We start from the raw sequence: 17,162 nt of genomic DNA on the forward strand, positions 1-17,162 counted from the left end.
ATGTTCTCTCTATATTGGGGTGTCCCCCCCCCCATCATATCTGTATATACAATGTTCTCTCTATATTGGGGTGTCTCCCCTCCCCCATCATATCTGTATATACAATGTTCTCTCTATATTGGGGTGTCTCCCCTCCCCCATCATATCTGTATATACAATGTTCTCTCTATATTGGGGTGTCCCCCCCCATCATATCTGTATATACAATGCTCTCTCTATATTGGGGTGTCACCCCTCCCCCATCATATCTGTATATACAATGTTCTCTCTATATTGGGGTGTCACCCCTCCCCCATCATATCTGTATATACAATGTTCTCTCTATAGTGGGGTGTCACCCCTCCCCCATCATATCTGTATATACAATGTTCTCTCTATATTGGGGTGTCACCCCTCCCCCATCATATCTGTATATACAATGTTCTCTCTATATTGGGCCCCCCCCATCATATCTGTATATACAATGTTCTCTCTATATTGGGGTGTCCCCCCCCATCATATCTGTATATACAATGTTCTCTCTATATTGGGGTGTCTCCCCTCCCCCATCATATCTGTGTATACAATGTTCTCTCTATATTGGGGTGTCACCCCTCCCCCATCATATCTGTATATACAATGTTCTCTCTATATTGGGGTGTCTCCCCTCCCCCATCATATCTGTGTATACAATGTTCTCTCTATATTGGGGTGTCACCCCTCCCCCATCATATCTGTATATACAATGTTCTCTCTATATTGGGGTGTCTCCCCTCCCCCATCATATCTGTATATACAATGTTCTCTCTATATTGGGGTGTCCCCCCCATCATATCTGTATATACAATGTTCTCTCTATATTGGGGTGTCCCCCCCATCATATCTGTATATACAATGTTCTCTCTATATTGGGGTGTCCCCCCCCATCATATCTGTATATACAATGTTCTCTCTATATTGGGGTGTCTCCCCTCCCCCATCATATCTGTATATACAATGTTCTCTCTATATTGGGGTGTCACCCCTCCCCCATATCTGTATATACAATGTTCTCTCTATATTGGGGTGTCACCCCTCCCCCATCATATCTGTGTATCTAATGTTCTCTCTGAGTCTTCTGGCCGGCCTCTTCGGTTGGCCCGCGCTTCTTCTTTAGCCGCAATACATTCTATAGGTGTCAGACACCACCTGACGGTATCTCTAGTGGCCCACAGTGCGGGGTTCCTCAGCACGCGGGGTCTAAGTCCCAATCTGCTTATGCACCAGGGCCCCTGATGGTGGGGATGGACTTGGAGCAGACCGAGACCAGGGCGCGACCCCTGAGTATGTCCAGCAGTGGTAGAGAGTACCGTCAGAGGTGTTGCGGGAAATAGAGCCTGACGAGAAGAGGCTGGTAGGCCTTGCAGCAGGGACTGATCCTTGCGGGATGGATGGATGGACAGTCAGCGTGACGTAAGGCGTAGTCAGGCAGGCCGGGTTCAGCAACGTGCGGGCAGCGAGGTACCAGAGGAGCAGGCAGAGAATGGTCAGGGTCACGAGCCGGGTTCAGCAACGTGCGGGCAGCGAGGTACCGGAGGAGCAGGCAGAGAAGGGTCAGGGTCACGAGCCGGGTTCAGCAACGTGCGGGCAGCGAGGTACCGGAGGAGCAGGCAGAGAATGGTCAGGGTCACGAGCCGGGTTCAGCAACGTGCGGGCAGCGAGGTACCGGAGGAGCAGGCAGAGAATGGTCAGGGTCACGAGCCGGGTTCAGCAACGTGCGGGCAGCGAGGTACCAGAGGAGCAGGCAGGAGAGTGGTCAGGGTCACGAGCCGGGTTCAGCAACGTGCGGGCAGCGAGGTACCGGAGGAGCAGGCAGAGAATGGTCAGGGTCACGAGCCGGGTTCAGCAACGTGCGGGCAGCGAGGTACCAGAGGAGCAGGCAGGAGAGTGGTCAGGTCAAGCCAGGGGTCAAGCAGGAGACAACCAGCAGGGTCAGGATCAAGCAGAGGTCGGCAACAGGAAACTTCACAAACCAGATGACAGGAACAGGATAATAAGACATACCTCCTGTCCTGTTTAAATAGCGCGCCCTGCGCTGTCATTGGTGCCAGGCGCCTGTCCGCGATCGGGAGTGCGCATGCGCGGCCGTCGCCGCCGCCACGATCGCCCAGGGCCCACTGGCTAGAGCGTGTCGGTGTTCTGTGCATGCGCCACCCGGCGTATCGCGGCAGAACACCCGACCCCTGACAATAGGTGAATACGGCTGCGATATTTAGGAGGTGACACAGTCGAAGATGAAACAGTCTGCTGGACATATAACTGGATGTCTCCCGCACAAGATGACGGCGACCTGGTATGAGGTGGGATTGTTGAGATTTTTCACCTTAGGTCGCTTGTGCTTCTTCTTTCGCTGGAATAAATTGCGTGGATTAAAGCGGGTGCCATCACTAGGAGATGCACCGCTGGGATGGCCAGTCGGTTGGTCAGTCCCAGAACTAATGTCATCGCTTGGTGGTTGGATGATGTCACTGATTGATGACATGGTAGAATATCTCTTAGGAATGATGTCATGCGTTGATGGGACGGCATCATCACCCTGTGGAATGACATCACTCGTTGATGGGACGGTATCATCAACCTGTGGAATGACATCACTCAGTAATGGGACGGTATCATCAACCTGTGGAATGACATCACTCAGTAATGGGACGGTATCATCGTCCTGTGGAATGACGTCACTCATTGATGAGAACATTTTGCCATAACTGAACTCTGTGGTTGGCCAGCGCCTCTTCATTGCCCGGCATAAATCCCGTAGGATAAAACAGGTGGTATCGCTAGGAATTTCACCTCTGGATTGGACACTGGGATGGACAGTCATGGTTGTCCATTCTTGCCTATTGCCAGAACTCGATCGTAGGATCATGTCTTTTGTTGGAAAGACGCCAGAAGTCGTTGATGGTAAAGTGTTATCTAATGCTGGAAAGAGTAAACCTCTTGTTGATGTGCTGGAAGGATGAACACGGATGGGATCCCTGGGAGGTGCGACGCTGGGAATGGGAAAGTCAGAATCTCCCGTAGCACTGTCCGCATATTCATCTTTTGGTGGTATGTGGTCACTCTCTGGTAGATTGAGCTTGCGGTGCCTGAACTCCTTGGTTGGCCTGCGCCTCCCCATTGGCCGGCATAGATCCCGTAGGTGAGCACGGATGTCATCCCTGGGAGGTGGGACGCTGGGAATGGGAAGGTCAGTCTCTTCCATAGCACTGTCCACACTTTCACTTGTTGATGGGAAGATGTTAATGTTCCTGAGCCGCTTGTTTCGCTCGCTCCTCCTCATTTCCCGGAGTAAATCCGTTATGTGAGCACGGACGTCATTGCTAGGAGGTGTGAGGATGGGAGTACGAAAGTCAGCCTGGTCCATAGTGATGTCTATTGTTAGATTGATGTCAATCGTCGGTGGGTTGATGTTGCTTTTCGTTGGTTGGATCCATTGGTGAAATGGCTTGAAATATTTTAGGAACATTACCAGCAGCAAGATGATAAGTCCCAACAAGCATTCTGATTGGTGCTCAGCAACAGTATTTATAAGCATGGGTAGCACTGTGTTCCCTAAGGCCGCCCACCCATTGGACCAGACTGACTGGAGCCCAGCAACCATCCATTGGTAGCAGTCAGTGGCATTTATAAGCATGGGTGGGATTCTGTTCCCTAAGGCTGCCCACCCATTGGACCAGACTGACTGGAGCCCAGCAAACATCCATTGGTAGCAGTCAGTGGCATTTATAAGCATGGGTGGGGCTGTGTTCCCTAAGGCTGCCCACCCATTGGACCAGACTGACTGGAGCTCAGCAACCATCCTTTGGTAGCAGTCAGTGGCATTTATAAGCATGGGTGGGGCTGTGTTCTCTGAGGTTGGCCCCTCGCTGTACCAGACATCGAGTAGTTGATAAAAGAATTCAATCAGCTCCAGGAACATCAAATATTGTTCTAATATTGTGGCCAGATGATTCCTGCGCAGGATGTACCTCAGAATGAGAACACTTATCAGGACTGTCCCCTTATACCAGAATGGAATGGTGGCCAGTAGTGAAAACCAACTGATGGGTCCTGGGGACTCATTTTCCAATTCTCTGACCTTTTCCTGCTCCAGTTCCTCCATCATCTTCATGGTCCTCCCCTCCTCCATGCGTATATCTGGGGAGTCTTTGATGAAATATCGGTGTTCCTCCATCATCTTCATGCTCCCCCCCTCCATGCGGATATCTGGGGAGTCTTTGATGAAATTTCTTTGTTCCTCCATAATCTTCATATCATTGTCCTTGTCCATGCCGGTCTTTGTGGAGTCTTTGATGTCCTTCCTGTGTACTCCCCAAGGGAGCAACAGGATAACAATCGCGGCAAAGATTCTGCACATTTTTGTTTTTTTTTTTTTAGAAAAAAAACAGGAGCTCTGTAAGGAAGCAGCTGTCTCTGGTGAGAGAAAACAGCAACTGAGGACTGACAGTGAGGGAGGTCATGTGACCACAGTGAGGGGGGCGGGGTTTATGTGGGACCAATCAGCAGCCTCTGTTCAGCCTGCTTTACTCTGATTGGCTCATCTGGGATCCAGTCTGTTTACAGTGCAAAGTCACAGTGAGGGGGGCGGAGTTTATGTGTGACCAATCAGCAGCCTCTGTTCAGCCTGCTTTACTCTGATTGGCTCATCTGGGATCCAGTCTGTTAACAGTGCAAAGTCACAGTGAGAGGGGGGCGGGGTTTATCTGTGACCAATCAGCAGCCTGTGTTCAGCCTGCTTTACTCTGATTGGCTCATCTGGGATCCAGCCCAGGTGGCTTTGGATTGGATGTTGGGATGTAGAGCAGATCTGGATTGGATCCTATTATATAACATTGATAACATTTCCCTGTATTTATAATATAGACGCCTCTGTTTATATTCATACAATGTTGTTATAATGTCATTTTATTTATTTTACTGTATTAATAGGATTGTAATGATTGATATGAATTGTAATATAAACAATAATGGGTGTAATATTAATAATCCCAATAATTATAATACAATAAAGCTGTTCTGTGTATTTGGATGACAGAAATCTCCTGGCCATTCTCTGTGCTGACATTTCCCTGATGTAATGCACACAGGAGCCGCTAGAGGGCAGCAACACTCAGCTCCTCCTGTAGTGTCCCATCACCATAGATTTCCTCCTGGAAGACCCATCACCATGGAGACCAGGCAGGAAGTGATCGGTGTTTTCATGGTGTCTGGAGGGGAAGTTGGGGAAGCTGCGCCCCGGGGTGGCCGGGAAGGAGAAGTGCTGGGGGAAGGGAGACACTGGGGGGGGGGGGGGGGGTCAGCCCCCATTATTATTATGGGTAATAAGATGTGTAATCATATATAATGTTATAGTGATACATCGTCATAACTCCTCTGATAGTCACACTTATTGTTATCATTAACCATCATTTCTATACCCCCCCCATCATCACTATACCCCCCCATCATCACTATACCCCCCCCATCATCGCTATACCCCCCCATCATTTCTATACCCCCCCATCATCGCTATAACCCCCCCATCATCGCTATACCCCCCCATCATCACTATACCCCCCCCATCATCACTATACCCCCCCATCATCACTATACCCCCCCATCATCGCTGTACCCCCCCCCATCATCGCTGTACCCCCCCCCCATCACTGCTATACCCCCCCATCATCGCTATACCCCACCATCATCGCTATACCCCCCCATCACCGCTGTACACCCTCCCCCACCATCATCGCTGTACACCCCCCCCACCATCATCGCTGTACACCCCCCCATCATCGCTGTACACCCCCCCATCATCGCTGTACACCCCCCACCATCATCGCTGTACACCCCCCCCCACCATGGCTGTACACCCCCCCCACCATGGCTGTACCCCCCCCCCCCCCATGTTTGGAACCCCCTGGATCACCTTTACCGGGGTAATCAGGACGGATGGCGGATGCAATGCTTTACAAGCTGCTAATAAAACAATTATAAATACACATTTTTTTTACCTGCAAAACACGGCATTTATTTATTTATTTCATTGTTTTTTAAGGTGAACTTCTATTGTTGGAGAATATTTCTCTGGCTGTCAGTTTGCATTTGTATCTTCTATGCTGGGAAAAGGTTTCTTTGAGTTGTGATGATTTGGTTTGTGATTCTGATGGGTCACCATTGTGAACTAACCATCCGTTTTACTCTTCTAGAAGATCAGGAAATATTCCCGGACACATTCCTTGCTGACCCCCCAACATTAATAAAAGGGGGCGTTCAGAAGAGGGCGACAGATCCCAGTGTAGCCGAAGGGATGATGGCGTGCCCCCTGTCTTCTCTGACAGCCAATGGTGAGTTCACATGGGGAATGCCCTTCATCACTGAGCTGACAACACTGTCTCTGCTGCACTGAAATCCCAAGCAGTGTTGTCAGCCCCGGCCAGTTCTTCTCTGTATTACTAATAGCGTGTTAGGAGGCCTGGATCCCAAATGGGAAAACAGATTTAATGAAGAGAAGCAGCTCTGTAATGTGGGGTATCCCTGAGGGTCCCCAGAAAAGTGTCCAAGGATGAGAGTGCCCCCGGATAGTGTACGTCCAGTAAATGTTTATCAAATGTTACTTCAACTTTAAAGGATAAATGTAAAGGTGTACAACCCCCCCTCCCATCCCCCGATACCTGCTGTACTTACCTTTGGGGTGGGAGCTGTCAGGGCTCCCACAGGTGACCCAGTAGTCCAGGGATTCTCTGGGCAGCACTTCCTGGAAGGAGCAGATGGATTCTGATTGCTCGGCGCTGTCACAGGGAGTCTATCTGGTCCGTCTTGTGAGCGCTGCACAGAAAAGAGCGGATATTTCCAATTCCCTGACCACTGGACCTGCTGAAGAAACCCTGACAACTAAGGATGGCCAGAAGTAAGTACAGAGGGACCTGGGGGGGGGGGTACGGTGTTCATACACCCTCTGCACTGCATTTGTATTGTGGAGCTCACGGTGAGCTGACTATCTTCTACCAACTGTCTTGGAAATTCGCTTTAACGAATTTCTCCTTACCGTGAGTACTCGCAGTTGGATGCGCAGAAATCCCCCATAAAGCTGTGCGAATCTCGCTTACCACGACTGCAGCTAAACCACACGATTCCTGCCCATCCAGCTACTTTAGCTTCTGTTGAAATGTGGTGGTGGAGCTCTGTTACCCTAGAATGATCACACGACACTCTAAGGTTGGTGTTGCAATTCACATAAGGGCCGGTTTCAGACTCAGCCCCCGGTTTTATTACAAGCAGACACGCCCCCCACATGAATAAAGTCAATCCCCTCCCACCGAACAATGCAATGGGGAGTGCCTATACACGGGATATACATTCCGATTGGAGCATAGCCTTTCCTATTATCTATCACTGGTCCTCCCCCATGAGCCTTCTGAGGTCAGCAGACTTCCTCCCCTTCCCCCCCCATGAGCCTTCTGAGGTCAGCAAACTTCCTGTCCTACTAGCTCCTATTGGTATGTAAATTCTCTGTACAAGCATCCCCTACGCTAAACATCAGTCTGTACCTGGATGGGCCCGATACGATCTTTATTAAAACACATCCATCCAAGATACAGTTCAGATTGGTAATGGGTTGTAAGATATGCATAAGCCTACACGCGGAGTTCGTACCGCTTGGCGCCTTGCGTTATGAAGTCCATGTGGTACTATGCTGCTGATATGTGGATACAGGCCCGCGGTCTACTGCCAGCGGCATTCGCATCGAATGCCGTGGTGGTATACACGCCGGTCTATAAGCGCAGATCTGCCATCTCATCCATTACCGAGCTGAGTACTGTAATACATACATTGTACATGCGCATGGCCCAATTGCAGCCTTCAGAGCTTTAATTAAGCCACACGAGAGACATATGAATAACACTCATATATGACACATTTAAAGTTCGACCAACAATACAAAATTTCCATGACACAGTGCAGCAACTTAAAAGGTGAAACTAATATATGAGACTCATTCCATGCAAAGCAAGATAGTTCAAGCCGTGATTTGTCATCATTGTGATGATTATGGCTTACAGCTCATGAAAACCCCAAATCCACAATCTCAGAAAATGAGAATATTGTGAAAAGGTGGAATAATCTCGGCTCAAAGTGTCCCACTCTAATCAGCTCATTCAGCCATAACACCTGCAAAGGGTTCCTGAGCCTTTAAATGGTCTCTCAGTCTGGTTCAGTAGGAATCACAATCATGGGAAAGACTGCTGACCTGACACCATCACTGACACCCTCCATAAGGAGGGAAAGCCTCAAAAGGGAATTGCAGAAGAAGTTGGATGTTCCCAAAGTGCTGTATCAAAGCACATTAATAGAAAGTTATGTGGAAGGGAAAAGTGTGGAAGAAAAAGGTGCACAAGCAGCAGGGATGACCGCAGCCTGGAGAGGATTGTCAGGAAAAGGCCAATCAAAAGCGTTGGGGACTTTCACAAGGAGTGGACTGAGGCTGGAGTCAGTGCATCAAGAGCCACCACACACAGACGGATCCTGGACATGGGCTTCAAATGTCGTATTCCTCTTGTCAAGCCGCTCCTGAACAACAAACAACGTCAGAAGCGTCTTACCTGAGCTAAAGAAAAACAGACCTGGTCTGCTGCTCAGCGGTCCAAAGTCCTCTTTTCTGATGAGAGCAACTTTTGCATCTCATTTGGAAACCAAGTACCCCGAGTATGGAGGAAGAATGGAGAGGCCCAAGGACCCCAAATATGGAGGAAGAATGGAGAGGCCCAAGGACCCCGAGTATGGAGGAAGAATGGAGAGGCCCGAGGACCCCGAGTATGGAGGAAGAATGGAGAGGCACAAGGACCCCGAGTATGGAGGAAGAATGGAGAGGCCCGAGGACCCCGAGTATGGAGGAAGAATGGAGAGGCCCGAGGACCCCGAGTATGGAGGAAGAATGGAGAGGCCCAAGGACTCCGAGTATGGAGGAAGAATGGAGAGACCCGAGGACCCCAAGTATGGAGGAAGAATGGAGAGGCCCAAGGGCCCCGAGTATGGAGGAAGAATGGAGAGGCCCAAGGACCCAGAGTATGGAGGAAGAATGGAGAGGCCCAAGGGCCCCGAGTATGGAGGAAGAATTTAGAGGCCCAAGGGCCCCGAGTATGGAGGAAGAATGGAGAGGCCCAAGGGCCCCGAGTATGGAGGAAGAATGGAGAGGCCCAAGGGCCCCGAGTATGGAGGAAGAATGGAGAGGCCCAAGGGCCCCGAGTATGGAGGAAGAATGGAGAGGCCCAAGGACCCCGAGTATGGAGGAAGAATGGAGAGGCCCAAGGACCCCGAGTATGGAGGAAGAATGGAGAGGCCCAAGGACCCCTAGTATGGAGGAAGAATGGAGAGGCCCAAGGACCCCGAGTATGGAGGAAGAATGGAGAGGCCCAAGGACCCCGAGTATGGAGGAAGAATGGAGAGGCCCAAGGACCTCGAGTATGGAGGAAGAATGGAGAGGCCCAAGGACCCCGAGTATGGAGGAAGAATGGAGAGGCCCAAGGACCCCGAGTATGGAGGAAGAATGGAGAGGCCCAAGGACCCCGAGTATGGAGGAAGAATGGAGAGGCCCAAGGGCCCCGAGTATGGAGGAAGAATGGAGAGGCACAAGGACCCCGAGTATGGAGGAAGAATGGAGAGGCCCAAGGACCCCGAGTATGGAGGAAGAATGGAGAGGCCCAAGGACCCCGAGCATGGAGGAAGAATGGAGAGGCCCAAGGACCCCGAGTATGGAGGAAGAATGGAGAGGCACACACTGCAAGATGCTTGAAGTCCAGTGTGAAGCTTCCACAGTCTGTGTTGATTTGGGGAGCCATGTCATCTGCTGGTGTTGGTCCACTGTGCTTCATTAAGTCCAGGGTCAGCGCAGCCGTCTACCAGGAGATTTTGGAGCACTTCATGCTTCCTTCCACAGACGAGCTTTATGGGGATGCTGACTTCATTTTCCAGCAGGACTTGGCTCCGCCCACACTGTCAAAAGCACCAAAACTTGGTTCAATGACCCTAGGATTACTGTGCTTGATTGGCCAGCAAACTCACCTGACCTGAACCCCATAGAGAATCTATGGGGCATTGCCAAGAGAAAGATGAGAGACATGAGAGCGAACAATGCAGAAGATCTGAAGGCCGCTATTGAAGCATCCTGGTCTTCCATAACACCTCAGCAGTGCCACAGGCTGATAGCTTCCATGCCACGCCGCATTGAGGCAGTAATTGCTGCAAAAGGGGCCCCAACCAAGTACTGAGTACATATGCAGCTTCTACTTTTCAGCAGTCCGATATTGTTCTATGTACAATCCGTGTTTTATTGATTGCATGGAATATTCTCATTTTCTGAGATTGTGGATTTGGGGTTTTCATGAGCTGTAAGCCATAATCATCACAATGATGACAAATCACGGCTGGAACTATCTTGCTTTGCATGTAATGAGTCTCATATATTAGTGTCACCTTTAAGTTGCTGCACTGAAATCAATGAACTTTTGCACCATATTCTCATTTTTCGAGTTTCACCTGTATATATATATATCTCTCTCTCTACAGTATATATATATATCTTTCTCTCCATCTATCTGTCAACAAATAATATATATATATATGAGAGATAGATAATGTATATGTCATTTTTTTTTTCAATTTAATTGTATTTTCTCTGGTTGACTTCCAGGGTCACCACCTGCCCTGCGTTCTGTTAGGCAGCAGCATGCGTTCCAGCTGTGCGCACACTTCCGGGTGCGGACATTCGGCCTCCACTGCAGCAGACATGTGAGTGCGTGTGAGATGTGAGACACTGTCTATGCTCTGAAGAGGAGGGTTCAGCCGCGGGGTCTGTGTGGTGCCGGGGGTTGTGCGGTGCCAGGGGTCTGTGTGGTGCTGGGGTCTGTGTGGTGCCAGGGGTCTGTGCGGTGCCGGGGTCTGTGCGGTGCCGGGGTCTGTGTGGTGCCGTGCCGGGGTCTGTGTGGTGCCGGGGTCTGTGTGGTGCCGGGGTCTGTGTGTGGTGCGGGGGTCTGTGTGTGGTGCGGGGGTCTGTGTGTGGTGCGGGGGTCTGTGTGGTGCCGAGGTCTGTGTGGTGCCGGGTTCTGTGTGGTGCCGGGTTCTGTGTGGTGCCGGGGTCTGTGTGGTGGCGGGGGTCTGTGTGGTGGCGGGGGTCTGTGTGGTGGCGGGGGTCTGTGTGGTGGCGGGGTCTGTGTGGTGGCGGGGTCTGTGTGGTGCCGGGGTCAGTGTGGTGCCGGGGTCTGTGTGGTGCTGGGGTGTGTGTGGTGCGGGGTTCTGTGTTGTGCCGGGGTCTGTGTTGTGCGGGGGTCTGTGTGGTGCGGGGGTCTGTGTGGTGCCGGGGTCTGTGTGGTGCCGGGGTCTGTGTGGTGCCGGGGTCTGTGTGGTGCCGGGTTCAGTGTGGTGCCGGGGTGTGTGTGGTGCCGGGGTGTGTGTGGTGCGGGGGTCTGTGTTGTGCCGGGGTGTGTGTGGTGCGGGGGTCTGTGTTGTGCCGGGGTCTGTGTGGTGCGGGGGTCTGTGTGGTGCGGGGGTCTGTGTTGTGCCGGGGTCTGTGTGGTGCGGGGGTCTGTGTGGTGCTGGGGTCTGTGTGGTGCGGGGGTCTGTGTGGTGCCGGGGTCTATGTGGTGGTGTGTACCTTCAAGGATAAGTTTGCCTCTTGTAACATGTTACACCCATATTCAGGGTGTAACATATCACAAAATGATCGAAAGAACTGAAATCAAATGGATGAAGGGGGCGGGGCCAGGGACAGGATGGGGAGGAAAGGGTGAGATGACACCGAGCCCCCAGGATTGAAAGAACTGAAATGCAATTAATGAAAGGGGCGGGGCCAGGGACGTTCAGGATGGGGAGGAAAGTGTGAGATGATGCTGGGCCTCCGTGATTTAAAAGAACTGAAATCCAGTTAATGAAAGGGGCGGGGCTAGGGACGTTCAGGATGGGGAAAAAAGGGTGAGATGATGCTGGGCCTCCACGATCGAAAGAACTGAAATCAAATGGATGAAGGGGGCGGGACAAGGGACAGAATGTTTATTAAACACATTTTTTTTTTAAATATTCAGGCGTTGCATGGACACCTGAAGAAGGACCCCAAGAAATAAACAGAAGAGAGGACGGTCATGTGACTGCAGCTCCAGGTAAGTGCAATGGGCATTTGAGGGGGTGATGGGGGTGGGAAGAGGGGGTGCTAATACCCTGGAGTTGGGTGTTGTGTACTGACCCAATCATCAGTGAAGTCACATGTAGCGCCGTCCACTGGGATCTCATGCCAGCCAATAGCTCCGGGCTCAGCTGCACCGCGGAGACGGTCAGCAGTCCGCACCTCACTTCTGAAAGAACGAATGCCGCCTCACCCGCTCCTGGCACCAGGGGTGAAGGCCTTCCTCACTGACCGTGTTTGGGGGGGTTACAAAGTCCTGTTGGCGTGTGCCAGAGAGGCTGGAAATACCACCACAGGCTGGCGTACACTCCACGCCCATGAGCCTAAGGGGTGTGCCCCGTGACCTCAGCGCGTTTCGTCCCTGTGATGCGGGACTTCCTCAGGAGACCCGGAGGCGGTATATTTTATTTGCTGAATTGGTTTTATCTTTAGCAGTGGATTTTTAATACATATATATATATATAAAAATGTATATTATCTGCTTCCCCGCCGCCCTATAGTAGAAGTACTGCTACAGGGTGGCAGGGCTGCACAAAATCACGTATACATACGTGACTTTTATTTCCGGGTAGGGGGCGCTCTTGTGCTGCCCTACCTGCATCACTATTGGCTGCTACAAATGTCAATCACCGGATCCCGGCTGGCGAGTCCCATCTGGCACTAGGTGATTGTTGGGGAAAGCTGACAGGAGAAAGGTCTGTATGCAAACAACACAGGTCTCTCCCCTGTCAGCAAGGACATGCTGCTTTGTATGTCTCTGCACAGCATGTCTAACTGGTAACCCAGCACACAGTTAACCCTTTGATCACTCCTCATGTTAGCCCCTTCCTGCCCAGTGCCATTAGTACAGTGTCAGTGTTTTTTATTAGCACTGATCACTGTATTGGTGCCACTGGGGATGTCAGTGACACCAAGCTAGATCCCCCCTCATTTCAGAATGCCAACTGCAGTCCCGCTATAAGTCGCTGATTCGCCGACCATTACTAGTATACAAAAAAAAAAATTTCCAGTATCTATCCCGCCATTTGTAGACGCTATAACTTTACGTAAACCAATTAATTTACAGGTATCGGGATTTTTTTTCAGCGAAGACACGGAGCAGAATACATTTTGGACGAAATTTATGATGAAATTTTATTTTTAACCCCTTGACGCCGAGTGGCAGCATATCTGCGTTCAATTAGAAAATACATATGTGCTGAGAGCGCGCGTCCTGCACACTCCCAACACGTGTCCGCGACTCACGGAAAGGTCCCGATTTCCCCTTTCGATCGGGACCTTTTCCGAACATGTGACCGCCATGACGGCGAATCACGGCGGTCACATGACCCTAAAACGCCTCCCGGCTTCTGAAACTCATAACCACCCCCCGTCCGGACGTTGTATATTAACGGCCAGAGGGTGGCAGTGCAGGGGCGGGTGGACATTTATAATCGACCTCCCAGCCCCCTGCTTGTGCGCGCTCCCTGGGACACAGGACACAGTGGAACACCGATCGTCGGACGGGACCTCTCTGCGAAGTCCCGATCATGTGATCACTGATTGGCCAATCAGTGATCACATGAACAGTAGTAATCAAGATGTCACTTCTGACAACATTGCCTGCTACGTGTGAAATCTGTGAATGATCACAGAGGTCACATGGTACAGGGCTATTCACAACAGCCTTGTACCATGTGACAAGCTGTGACCAATCACAGCTCACACAGTAGTTCTCAATGGCTGCAGGAATGCAGCCAGAGAGAAGGAGAAATGATTCCTCTTACAGCCTTTATGGGTGTAAAAGCAATCAGTGTAAAAAAAAAAAAATCTTCCTCACCCCCGACAAGTAGGACAGTGTCACCATGGTGACAGTGTACTCCTAGGGGGACAGTAGATAGAAAAAAAAAATAATAATAAAAAATAAAATAAAAATGTTTAAAAATTATAATTTTTGGTTATAAACTAATTTGGGTTTTTTTTTTTTTTTTTACTAAAAAGATAACTGAATAAATTTTGGCCGAGATTTATGATGAAATATTATTTATTTGCAAAATTTTTGTAAGAAAAACACTTTTTTTCAAATTTTTTGGACTTTTTCATTTACATAGCAAAAAAAATAAAAATCCCAGCGGTGAATAAATACCACCAAAATAAAGCTTTATCTGTCTCAAAAAAATGCAAAAAAATTCATATGGGTACAGTGTTGCATGACCGCGCAATTGTCATTCAAAGTGTGATAGCGCTAAAGCTGAAAATTGGCCTGGGGGGCAAGGAGGGGGGGGGGGGGAAGTGTCCGGACTGGAAGGGGGTGAAAGTGTCCGGACTGGAAGGGGGGGAAAGTATCCGGACTGGAAGGGGAGGAAAGTGTCCGGACTGGAAGGGGGGGAAAGCGTCCGGACTGGAAGGGGGTGAAAGCGTCCGGACTGGAAGGGGGTGAAAGCGTCCGGACTGGAAGGGGGTGAAAGCGTCCGGACTGGAAGGGGGGGAAAGCGTCCGGACTGGAAGGGGGTGAAAGCGTCCGGACTGGAAGGGGGTGAAAGCGTCCGGAATGGAAGGGGGGGAAAGCGTCCGGAATGGAAGGGGGTGAAAGCGTCCAGAATGGAAGGGGGTGAAAGCGTCCGGACTGGAAGGGGGTGAAAGTGTCCGGACTGGAAGGGGGTGAAAGTGTCCGGACTGGAAGGGGGGGGGAAGTGTCCGGACTGGAAGGGGGGGAAAGTGTCCGGACTGGAAGGGGGGGAAAGTGTCTGGACTGGAAGGGGGGGAAAGCGTCCGGACTGGAAGGGGGTGAAAGCGTCCGGACTGGAAGGGGGTGAAAGCGTCCGGACTGGAAGGGGGTGAAAGCGTCCGGACTGGAAGGGGGGGAAAGCGTCCGGACTGGAAGGGGGTGAAAGCGTCCGGACTGGAAGGGGGTGAAAGCGTCCGGAATGGAAGGGGGGGAAAGCGTCCGGAATGGAAGGGGGTGAAAGCGTCCAGAATGGAAGGGGGTGAAAGCGTCCGGACTGGAAGGGGGTGAAAGTGTCCGGACTGGAAGGGGGTGAAAGTGTCCGGACTGGAAGGGGGGGAAAGTGTCTGGACTGGAAGGGGGGGAAAGTGTCCGGACTGGAAGGGGGGGAAAGTGTCCGGACTGGAAGGGGGGGAAAGTGTCCGGACTGGAAGGGGGGGAAAGTGTCTGGACTGGAAGGGGGGGAAAGTGTCCGGACTGGAAGGGGGGGAAAGTGTCTGGACTGGAAGGGGGGGAAAGTGTACGGACTGGAAGGGGGGGAAAGTGTCCGGACTGGAAGGGGGGGAAAGTGTCTGGACTGGAAGGGGGGGAAAGTGTCTGGACTGGAAGGGGGGGAAAGTGTCTGGACTGGAAGGGGGGGGAAAGTGTCTGGACTGGAAGGGGGGGAAAGTGTCCGGACTGGAAAGGGGGGAAAGTGTCCGGACTGGAAGGGGGGGAAGTGTTCGGACTGGAAGGGGGGGAAAGCGTCCGGAATGGAAAGGGGGGAAAGTGTCCGGACTGGAAGGGGGGGAAGTGTTCGGACTGGAAGTGATTAAAGGGTCGGGAAGCGCCGGTACAAAGTGGTTATGTTTTTTCTGGACATGTTTTTTATAGCAAAAAATATTTTCTTTTTTTCAAAATTGCCGGTCTTTTTTTGTTTATAGCACAAAAAATAAAACACACACAGTCATTCAGATACCACCGAAAGAAATTTCTATTTGTGGGAAAAAAAGGACGTAAATTTCATTTGGGTGCAGCGTTGCATGACCGCGCAATGGTCAGTTAAATTAACGCAGCGCTGTAACGGTAAAAATTGCCTGGTCAGGAAGGGGGGGGGAGGGAATCCTCTGGAGGGCGAGGGGTTATATATTTATAACATCTAAATATATATACAATGGGGATCGAAAGTTTGGGCACCCCAGCTAAAAATTTGTAATAATGTGCATAAAGAAGCCAAGGAAAGATGGAAAAATCTCCAAAAGGCATCAAATTACAGATTAGACATTCTTATAATATGTCAACAAAAGTTAGATTTTATTTCCATCATTTACACTTTCAAAATAACAGAAAACAAAAAAATGGCGTCTACAAAAGTTTGGGCACCCTGCAGAATTTATAGCATGCACTGCCCCCTTTGCCAAGCTGAGACCTGCCAGTGTCATGGATTGTTCTCAATCATCGTCTGGGAAGACCAGGTGATGTCAATCTCAAAGGTTTTAAATGCCCAGACTCATCTGACCTTGCCCCAACAATCAGCACCATGGCTTCTTCTAAGCAGTTGTCTAGAAAACTGAAACTGAAAATAGTTGACGCTCACAAAGCTGGAGAAGGCTATAAGAAGATAGCAAAGCGTTTTCAGATGTCAATATCCTCTGTTCGGAATGTAATTAAGAAATGGCAGTCATCAGGAATAGTGGAAGTTAAAGCAACATCTGGAAGACCAAGAAAATATCAGACAGAACAGCTCGCAGGATTGTGAGAAAAACAATTCAAAACCCACGTTTGACTGCACGATCCCTCCAGAAAGATCTGGCAGACACTGGAGTTGTGGTCACTATTTCACTATAAAGAGATACTTGTACAAATATGGTCTTCATGGAAGAGTCATCAGAAGAAAACCTCTTCTACGTCCTCACCACAAAAATCATCGTTTGAACTTTGCAAATGAACATATAGACAAGCCTGATGCATTTTTGAAACAAGTTCTGTGGACCGATGAGGTTAAAATGGAACTTTTTGGCCGGAGTGAGCAAAGGTACGTTTGGAGAAGAAGGGGCACAGAATTGAATGAAAAGAACCTCTGTCCAACTGTGAAGCATGGGGTTGGATCAATCATGCTTTGGGGTTGTGTTGCAGCCAGTGGCACAGGGAACAGCTCACGAGTAGAAGGAAAAATGGATTCAATAAAATTACAGCAAATTTTGGATGGTAACTTGATGCCATGTGTGAAAAAGCTGAAGTTAAAGAGAGGATGGCTTCTACAAATGGATAATGATCCTAAACACACCTCGACATCCACGGGGGATT

General features: G+C 50.2%; 1 long non-coding RNA gene across 1 annotated transcript in view; it reads left to right on the forward strand.

Annotated features, from left to right (window-relative positions):
• The first annotated feature begins 6,212 nt into the window (after positions 1 to 6,212).
• The window catches only part of LOC149434982 (uncharacterized), a 28,705-nt gene continuing 17,755 nt past the window's right edge, over positions 6,213 to 17,162 (forward strand). The window contains exons 1-3 of the long non-coding RNA XR_016308583.1: positions 6,213 to 6,344; positions 10,688 to 10,785; positions 12,075 to 12,149. This is a non-coding gene — a long non-coding RNA (uncharacterized LOC149434982). The remainder of the gene's footprint in view (positions 6,345 to 10,687; positions 10,786 to 12,074; positions 12,150 to 17,162) is intronic.

Source organism: Staurois parvus, unplaced genomic scaffold (assembly GCF_062004578.1).
Source record: "Staurois parvus isolate SC_StPar_1 unplaced genomic scaffold, SC_StPar_1.0 ptg001634l, whole genome shotgun sequence".
Classification (NCBI taxonomy): domain Eukaryota; kingdom Metazoa; phylum Chordata; class Amphibia; order Anura; family Ranidae; genus Staurois; species Staurois parvus.